General features: G+C 37.1%; 1 pseudogene; it reads right to left on the bottom strand.

The window, feature by feature from the left end:
* Window positions 1–636: 636 nt before the first annotated feature.
* On the bottom strand, window positions 637–1,592 carry LOC102280161 (olfactory receptor 10AG1-like; annotated as a pseudogene).
* Between the last annotated feature and the right edge of the window lie 9,264 nt (window positions 1,593–10,856).

Raw genomic sequence — 10,856 nt, 5'->3', positions numbered from 1 at the left:
GGGGGCCCTTAGCAAATAGATGTGATGTTGTTTTTTTGGTAATGACTCTATATTTTTCTATCATATTTATGCACAATGTTTATTAAAACCTTTCTCAATATGAACATTCATTTTCCTTTTTTTGCTTAGAAAAATAGTGCTGCAATAAGCATTGACACTACACATAACTGTTTTTATAAGTACTTCTCATACTTATACCCTTACATATGTAAGCTATTTTTCCCTATGAAGAAAACTTAGTGATGATTTTGTAGCATCTGAGGGCGTTTTATTTATTTAATAGAGAATATAAATGTAGAGTATAGAAAGGCATTGAAAATAAAGGGAAAACGGCATAATTTCAATTATAGCTCATCCTGAATATCACACCTTATTGTTTATTTAGACATATCTATTTACTAGTTTACAGTGAGGAAAAAAACTGATCTTTAAAAGTAAAACATTACTAAATAAATGAACACAAATGGCCTTAAACTTGAGGACATAATTCTCTACTAAAAGGAAATTACAGCATGAGATTATTTCAAAATTTAGGACAATACTGAACAGTAAATTTCAGTTAAGTCTGTGAACAAATTACATACATAAATGCAGCATAATTTCTGTATTATTTCAAATGTCTCATAATCCTGATAATTAGGGAAGATATTTTCTCATTGCCTTTCAAACGTCTTTGTTCCGTGGGCTATATATGATAGGATTGAACATTGGAGTCAAAATGGTGTAGAAAAGAGATATCAGTTTGTCTATTCCTTCATGCTCATTTGATTTAGGCTTTAAGTAGGTGACAGTGGCTGATCCGTAGAATAAAAGTACAACAGTGATGTGGGAAGAGCAAGCTTTGGTCCTTCCTGTGTTTTCTGGCAACTTTAGGATGGTGGAGATAATTCTAATATAGAATCCAAGTATCAACACAAAGGGAACAGTGACAAACAATATAGCAAATATATAGACCACCATCTCATTAACAAACATGTCTCTACAAGCCAGTTTTAACAATGGTGGAATGTCACAGAAGAAATGATTGACTGTGTTGGAGCCACAGAAAGACAGAAAGAAAATCTGGCATGTCTGGGTTATTTGGACCAGAGCACCACTGATCCAGGAGGCAACCACCAGCCTGATGCAGACCAGGAGGTGCACGACCAGGGGATAGTGCAGAGGGTCACAGATGGCCACACAGTGGTCATAGGCCATCACGGCCAGGAGGAAGCACTCAGTGGCTCCCAGCATAAGAAAGAAGCACATTTGTGTAGCGCAAGTGAAAAAAGAAATGGTTCCTGTCTGGGTCCAAATGTCCATGAGCATCCTTGGAACAGTGATGGATATGTAACAGATTTCTAGGAAAGAAAAATTGCAGAGGGAAAAATACATAGGTGTCTGAAGAGTGGCATCTACTCTGGTTATTATAATTATGACACCCTTCCCCAACAGGATAATCATGTAGATGACTAAGAATATCCCAAAAAGAAACCACTGAAATTGGGAGTATCAGTGAAACCCAGGTGGACAAATTCCATCATGACAGTGAGATTTGTTTCTGCAATTTTTAATTGATCTTCTCTTTCTAAATTTACATTTCTTGACTGCATTTTGTACAATTGGACTAGGACATGGGCTTTGATCTTAATCATTTCTCAGTTACTTTCTGACACACTTGTGTTCTGTGATTTGGGGATATTTGATTTGAAATCAGGATCTATAAGCTCATCTGCAGAAAAAAATCTTAAATGAATTATGAAGTTACATCTACATTCTAATAAAATCCATATGTCTCATCATTTTAATTTAAATTATGGTGTGAGAATGGAAAAAGCAGATAAACTAACTACTTCTTACAGTCAAGCCATCATCGAACTTCCATGATTTTTTCCCCCAATCAACCTATTCTATAATATAATAATACCTGGTCTAAAACATCTAACACAATGTTCTATTGACTATTTATGTATCTTTTTTACCCTTAATATTATATCTAATAACTCATTCTATAAAGATGTGGCATAAGGCTCTACCCTAATTTACTACTTCATAAATGCTTCTGAATTAACTTAAAAGTAGAAATTATAATTATAAATGGTTATTTTCCAAGAAATGATAAAGTTAAAAGTATAAGAATGTAAGAGACAAAGCTTTTATATTCAAGATCATAAGGTTCCACCATTACAATTCCAAATTACTGAATTAAAATACATCTAATTGATTAAAACACAACATTTTGACATTTAACTATTTTTAGTCCTATTAATTTTGGATGTTTAAATACTTTTAGACAAAGTTAAATGTTCTCAGGTAAAAGAAAGATCAATATATATAAAAGTTTCACAAATGTAGTCAGATATTGTGTCCAATTCCTTCCCTGTTTGCTGTCTGATTTGATTAAGCAAGATAAACAATAATAAAAATTAACCAAAAAGGCTAAGCTAAATACTCTCTTTCAGAAAATTATAATTTGGACGCAAAAAAATGCTTCATATATTCCCCTATGGAGGGAAGTGCTCAGATGTTCAGTCGTGTCCAACTCTTGTTGACCCTGTAGCCTGCCAGGCTCCTCTGTCCATGGGATTCTCCAGGCAAGAATACTGGAATGGGTTACCATACCCTCATCCAAAGGCTCTTTCAGGGATTGAACCCATGTCTCTTATGTCTCCTGCACTGGCAGGCAGATTCTTTACCACTAGTGCCATTCAGGAAGCACTATAGAAGGAAAATCACTAATAAAAGGTGATTCTTTCTCATTAAAATTATTTTAGTTTTAATGGCAACATTTACTTTATTGACAGTTTAGCAAAATATGCTTGATTAATTTGAAGGCAATATAACATTCTTTGATCACAGTTTTCTTAATAGATTATTTTTATAAATCAATAATATTAATGTTAGTATTATGTTAACAATAGACAAATTAGAAATAAATATTTCAAATGCTTCAAACACATTATTTAACTTTTTAATGCAGAAAGTAAGAAACCTAACTTAAATAAGGCTATCTTAAAGAATAAATAGGTGCTCAACCTATATATACTCATGATTTTAGTTGTTTGACATGTGTATTAGTAGTTCAGTCATGTCAGACTCTTTGTGACATCATGGAGTTGTAGCCTATCTATTCTGTGAAATTTTCCAGGGAAGAATACTGGTATGGATAGTCATTCCCTTTTCCAGGGGATCTCCCCAACCCAGGGATCAAATCTGGGTCTCCTGCATTGTAGACAGATTCTTTACTATCTGATCCACAAAGGAAAGCCCATAGTTGTTTGATATTATTTACTAAATCTTGATCCTGAAATTTAGAAACTATCTTGAATTAAAATAGAATATTAATACATAATAGTTTATATTTACCTTTTTCAAATTTTTCTGATTACTTTATTCCTGTTGATTTTTAAATATATTTTTAAATGTTACATTGTTTAAGAACTGTAAGATTTTTAAACAGGAACTTAACTTGCTTTTATAAAGCAAGACTCTTTAGAGAGGAAATCCTCACTTCTTCCTCAAGGGAATATTTCTTTCCTTCTATACATCTAAATTGCTAGTTAAATGCTCCTGTTGGCAATTAAGTTGGTGTGTTTTTGCAAACAATTCTTCCACAGTAGACCAGACTTTGCTTCAGGACTTCCACAGAATATAATTTCATGCCTTCTCCACTTCCTAAATTCAATCAGCTGGCAAAGACGTCCTAGAAGAAGAAACACCTTTAATGGTCCAACAGTACCTGCAAGAAAGTGTCCAAATTCTTTACTAACTGGTTTCTTACCTGTGTTATTTTATTTTCTTTAATCCCTCTGAATAGTCATTTTCCAAAAACCATGCATTGTTATCATCTTGCTCTACTTATTCTTGCACCTTTAAGAGAGACTCAGATTATTTTATTCAAAGTATGATTATCTCTCAGACACCCTGGGAATCCCTGAATAGACACATACAGTTCATTAATGAAATCTATAAACAAAGATTAAGAAAACTATATTATTTGAAGATTTATTTAATGTGGATTATTTTTTAAGTTTTTATTAAATTTGTTTCAATATTGCTTCTGTTTCATGTTTTTGTTTGTTTGTTTGTTTTTTTGACCAGGGATCAGACCTGTGTCCCCTGCACTTGAAGGTGAAGTCTTAACCACTTGACTACCAGGGAAGTCCCAAGAACAACCATTACTTATAACCTTTTCTAAATTAAAAACTCATTTTTCTTACTGAAACATTTAGTAATTTACATTTCTCAGTTTCAACCCACATGCATTTATTCTGTGGAGAGAAGCACTTCAATCATGAATCTAATATTTACAGACTAAGTTTTGCTATTGTTCCTGTAACAGAATCATTTTCCAGTCATTTCTGCTCATCTACACTGTATTAGGAGACTATTTCTTTGAATTTTGATCTTCGGTGTTAATCCTCCTTAATCAGGAGGTTTTACTCCCTTGCAATTATTTTTACCACGCTTCTATAAGAGGACCTTATAGAATAAATTAGGTAATTTCAAATAGTACCCAACACTGACCTCTACCGGCTGGATCCCACTTTCACTGACAAAAAGGTAGAATTAGACTCTAAGTAAAAGAATAAAGTCTGTATTTTCTGACTCTAACTCATGTGCCCCTACCATCCCCAAAGGTTTTAGGGCAAACACTTGCCACACAGCATGTGCCAGCAGAAACCTTATGACTTTGTTATACACAGAATTTTGACCAGGAGCCCTGTGACTCAATACCCAGTATGCACATAGTGAGAATTTGAGGATCATAACTAGGCTCTGAAACAAGCTCCCTGCAGCCAGAAAAGAGAAGATGCGTCTTCTACCCCCCACCCTCGGCCCGTGTACACACATACAACACTCATCAGTGGGAGGAATTTTTACAAAAATCTCCTTCCTGAAGCTGGAAAATATTCTTATTACCAACAAAAGCTTATTTGTTTATAGAAGTTTATTGATGAAGCAGTGAAACAAGATAAACTACGTATAGTGCAAGCAAATGTCTGATTCATTTTCCCCATTTTTAATATAAATTTATTTATTTTAATTGGAGGCTAATTACTTTACAATATTGTATTGGTTTTGCCATACATCAACATGAATCCACCACTGGTGTACACGTGTTCCGCATTCTGCCTCCCCATACCATCCAGCTGGGTTATCCCAGTGCACCAGCCCCGAGCATCCTGTATCATGCATCGAACCTGGACTGGCAATTCGTTTCACATATAATATTACACATGTTTCAATGCCATTCTCCCAAATCATCCCACCCTTGCCCCACCTTAGTGCTGCTTTAAAAATGCTGTCTGGTCAACCACTTGTAAAAGAATGAAACTAGACCACTTTCTAACACCATACACAAAAATAAACTCAAAATGGATTAAAGATCTAAACGTAAGACCAGAAACTATAAAACTCCTAGAGGAGAACATAGGCAAAACACTCTCTGACATACATCACAGCAGGATCCTCTATGACCCCCCTCCCAGAATATTGGAAATAAAATCAAAAATAAACAAATGGGACCTAATTAACCTTAAAAGCTTCTGCACATCAAAGGAAACTATTAGCAAGGTGAAAAGACAGCCTTCAGAATGGGAGAAAATAATAGCAAATGAAGCAACTGACAAACAACTAATCTCAAAAATATACAAGCAACTCCTACAGCTCAACTCCAGAAAAATAAATGACCCAATCAAAAAATGGGCCAAAGAACTAAATAGACATTTCTCCAAAGAAGACATACAGATGGCTAACAAACACATGAAAAGATGCTCAACATCACTCATTATCAGAGAAATGCAAATCAAAACCACTATGAGGTACCATTTCACACCAGTCAGAATGGCTGTGATCCAAAAGTCTACAAATAATAAATGCTGAGAGGGTGTGGAGAAAAGGGAACCCTCTTACACTGTTGGTGGAATGCAAATTAGTACAGCCACTATGGAGAACAGTGTGGAGATTCCTTAAAAAACTGGAAATAGAACTGCCTTATGATCCAGCAATCCCACTGCTGGGCATACACACTGAGGAAACCAGAAGGGAAAGAGACACGTGTACCCCAATGTTCATCGCAGCACTGTTTATAATAGCCAGGACATGGAAGCAACCTAGATGTCCATCAGCAGATGAATGGATAAGAAAGCTGTGGTACATATACACAATGGAGTATTACTCAGCCATTAAAAAGAATACATTTGAATCAATTCTAATGAGGTGGATGAAACTGGAGCCTATTATACAGAATGAAGTAAGCCAGAAGGAAAAACATAAATACAGTATACTAATGCATATATATGGAATTTAGAAAGATGGCAACAATAACCCAGTGTACGAGACAGCAAAAGAGACACTGATGTATAGAACAGTCTTATGGACTCTGTGGGAGAGGGAGAGGGTGGGAAGATTTGGGAGAATGACATTGAAACATGTAAAATATCATGTAAGAAACGAGTTGCCAGTCCAGGTTCGATGCACGATACTGGATGCTTGGGGCTAGTGCACTGGGACGACCCAGAGGGATGGTATGGGGAGGGAGGAGGGAAGAGGGTTCAGGATGGGGAACACATGTATACCTGTGGTGGATTCATTTCGATATTTGGCAAAACTAATACAATTATGTAAAGTTTAAAAATAAAATAAAATTAAAAAAAAATAAAATAAAAATGCTGTCCTATTTTAAAAGTGTTCTTAGAGAGCTGTATTTGCTTCTGATTTTGACAGATTTGCTTTATACTCAGCACACACTATAGGGGGCGCTAGAGTTAAAGACCCCATCTGCCAGTGCAGGAGACATAAGAGATACAGGGTTCAAACCCTGGGTTGGGAAGATGCCTTGGAGGAGGGCATGGAAACCCAATCCAGTTTTCTTGCCTGGGAAATCTCTGACGTAGGAACCTGGAGAGCTATAATCCATAGGGTCACAAATAATCCGATGTGACTGAAGCAATTCAGCACACACACACACACACCATACTGAACATACTTGCATGATGACCTCTTTAATAACTAATATATATATATATTTTTCTTATACCTTGCTTCCCTGGTGGCTCAGACGGTAAAGCGTCTGCCTGCAATGAGGGAGACCCCGGTTCAATCCCTGGGTGGGGAAGGTCTGCTAGAGGAGGAAATGGCAACCCACTCCAGTACTCTCACCTGGAAAATTCCATGGACTGAGGAGCCTAGTGTGCTAGAGTCCATGAGATCTCAGAGAGTTGAACACGACTGAGCGATTTCACTTTATTTCTTCTTTATACCTTATCTCATTTTTTTATTCTCTCCATTTTTGCACATTCAAAAATATTTATTAACAATTTATTATATGGAAATTATCTCACTTTCATTTCTTTTACTTTCAATCATTTTTAGTCTGTTTATTCAAAATGCAGTTCAATGTGGCTGATATTGAACATATAGTTTTTTTTATTTATTTTAATGTTTACCTTTCATTTGGACTGCTTAGTCTGCATTTGTTTAACTTTTTTCTTTTTTACTATAAATTCCTATTTGTTTCCATTTATTCTTTCGTTTTGCTGCTCTTCTGCCAATTTTGGAATTAATTGTTTTATATTTTACATTGATATCTTGCTCTTTTTATTATCATTTCAGTGATTGTTTCAGGGCTTACAATTTAAAATTTGCAGGTTATCAATGTTTGCCTACAGTTAAAATTGTTCCTCTTTGATCTTTGTTTACAACTTTCCACATTCCACTTCATGTCTCACATTAAGCACTTCACACCTGACATTTCACAAACATCAAAATCTTGTAACAGTATACTGCCAGTTCCTCAGATTGCATTCTTTATGTTATTGATGTCATATATTATACTTGTATCTATATTATAGTCCCAACTTTCCCTGGCAATATTTTAGCTTTAAGTAGTCATTTGTCTAACAGATCAGGACCCCTATTGCACCTCCCTGACATCCTCTGTCTAGCTCCTCTATGAGTACCCAGGTAATAGTATTTCATGCACATTCCCTGGGTTTTTCAGATGCTAAAGAAGTCAAGTGTTAGTTGTTCAGTCATGTCCTACTCTTTGGGACTGCAGCCCACTAGGCTTCTCTCTCCATGGAATTCTCTAGGCAAGAACACTGGAGTGAGTTTCCATTCCCTTCTCCAGGGGATCTTCTCGACCCAGGGGTCAAACCCAGGTCTCCTGCTTTACAGGCAGATTCTTTACCATCTGAGCCACCAGGGAAGTCCTCATATGCTAATAACCACTACCAAGTGGAAGAAATTAACTGCTTGATTTCCAGACCCACTGGCACCTAATGACTGATAATATTAGCTGCTCTGCTACCTCAGAATCAACCAAATGCATAATTGTACATGAGCTGATCATGTACACTGGGGCCCTCTCCTTCATCTGGCCTTTAAAATGCTTTGGTAAAATGGTTGCAAGAGTACCAAATGTTTTTGGAGTATGAGGCACCTGTTCTTGCATGGCCCTGCAGTCAAGCTTTCTCTGCTTCAAACTGGGATGTTTCAGCTGTATTTTGCTTCACTGTGCATCAGGGACACAATCTTGCATTCTGTAACAGTCTCACTATAGTGTGATAGATTTTATTCTTATTCATTCTAAAGGGGCTCACTATAATACATATATTCATGATTTCCAACAAATTTGAAAATTATTCTATCACTATAATTATTTTTTATACTTGGCCTTCAGTTATTCATATTTTAGGCAATTTTAGACAATCCCTTTCTTGAGGCTGTTACTTTTTTACATCATTTAAAAAATACTCTTTATGTGTTTGATTTTTTCCAGAATTTGAATTCAAGTTCACTGGCATTTCTTTGCACATGTCCAAATTGCTGTAAATCTAATCCCTTTAATTTTTCTTTTTACTTATATTTCACTTCCTTTCTTTTTACCTTTCATTCTAGAATTTCAGTGCATTTTTTACAGGTTTTAAGTATTTGTTGAAACTCTCTGTGTGTGAAAGTGAAAGTCATGCAGTTGTGTCTGACTCTTTGTTACCTCATGGACTGTAGAATGCCAGGCTCCTCTGTCCATGAAATTCTCCAGACCAGAATACTGGAGAGGTTAGCTGTTCCCTTTGCCAGGGAATCTTCCCAAGACAGGGATCAAACCAAGGTCTCCCTCATTTCAGGATGATTCTTTATCATCTGAACCACCAGGGAAGCCCTGAAACTCTGTATTTAACTCAAATTTTGTTTAGCTATATTTTATTTCAAGTCCTTGGTTATCCTATTCAAAGATTATGGGAGGCATTGCTAAATCCATCACTTGAGACATCTTGCAGTCATTTTCAACTGATTTTTTTTTTTTTCTGAACAGGTTAATCTTCCTGAGGTTTTGATATTCTAGGTAATTTAAATAGCCTATGGTGCATGGGATGAAAACCAAGCATCCTAGCCACAAGACCACTAGCGTCTAGAATTAAATTGGCTCTGACTCTTGCCCCTGGCTGAAAGCAAGAATGTTTCAAGAAGAGAAAAATGGTAAAAACAGGTACAAATTTTACTATTAGAGATATAGCTCAATGCATGGGAGATCATACAGGAAAACAGTTTGTTTACCCAACTAAGAAGCAGAGCAGAGATGCACCCCCAGAAAGAAAGGGTATGGACATTGTCTATAATGAAGAGGAGTGCAGTACATCAGAAACTAGGCAGAGATACACACCCTGAGAGGAAGGGTGGGGGGGTGTCCTGCGTGAGGAGGAGTGCACTGTGGAGGTGTGTAAATCACACACATAGGAGCATCCTTCCGGGGCTTTGTTTACCTTTGGCCAATTGTCTTGTTTCTTCCTTCAATCTGACTGGTCCATGGGTCTTCCTCAAGAGGAGTGCACAATTATTTTTTCTAAGATGGATTCCACCACAGAGGCCTATGGGTGCATGATCACACTTTTTACAGGGTGGGACCCCCTTCTCTTTCAACCCCCAAGAACTCCCTGCACATGTGCAGACAGGGAAGTCTTCCTTGACCTCAGGAGTGGGCACCTACCTGTCTATTGGCTTTATCAGGGCTCAGCTTTTACCACTGGCTTTGTCCTTGGAGTTTTGGGGTGAGAACAAAGGCTCAACTCTACCCCACTTGACAACACCAGATGTCTGGCCCAGAGGCCCACTGTCTCCCACCTCACAAATATGCTCAGATGTTGACTGTTCTGGTTTGGAGGCAACTCCTATGACTCTGAGCTATGCTTTATCTCTAGTAGCTCCATTTTTTCACAACCACACAATAATCATTTTCTTAGAATCCCCCTGTAACCTTTTCTGGGATATGTATATCCCATTGTTCTCCCAGAGACTCTCAGGAAAATTTAATGCAGGTCTATTGGTCAGTCCCCAGCTGCAGCCACCAACACACCTCCCTTGTTTTGTGCCTTGGAACAGATCTTAGGATCTTTTGTTGAGTTCTGATCTCTGCCCTGTCAGCTCAGTGATACATGTGTGCTATTCTTTCAGTTCTATTTATCCATACTTTGATCAGGAAATTGTCTCCAGACATAAAAGCAGCATGGTCATATGATTAACATTGTGAATTTCCTTCCATGATGGACAGACTCTTAAGGTGGGTTCTGTGGTCCCTACCTACTGATAGCCATACTTTTGGTCAATGCCTTCCAACTGACTGTAGTTTGCCATGTCTCCTGCTACTAGTCCAGGCAGGGAAGTATGGTAGGATGCCTATGATCACGTAGATAAGAATCCATTACAGAAGCCTGTAACATCCATCTCGGTAGGAGGCTTTATTGCCCACGCTGCCTTAAAGAAGCAAACTATCATATTAGTTGTTGCTTATGATGAGGACCATGCAGCAAGGAACAGAGAGCCTGTGGCCAGTATCTAGCCAGAAGTGATGCCTTCAGTCTGACAATTTCAAGCAA

This window comes from Bos mutus, chromosome 19, assembly GCF_027580195.1.
Source record: "Bos mutus isolate GX-2022 chromosome 19, NWIPB_WYAK_1.1, whole genome shotgun sequence".
Lineage (NCBI taxonomy): Eukaryota > Metazoa > Chordata > Mammalia > Artiodactyla > Bovidae > Bos > Bos mutus.
The sequence above is the reverse complement of the archived record's forward strand: the minus strand, read 5'-3'. Positions and strand labels throughout refer to the sequence as shown.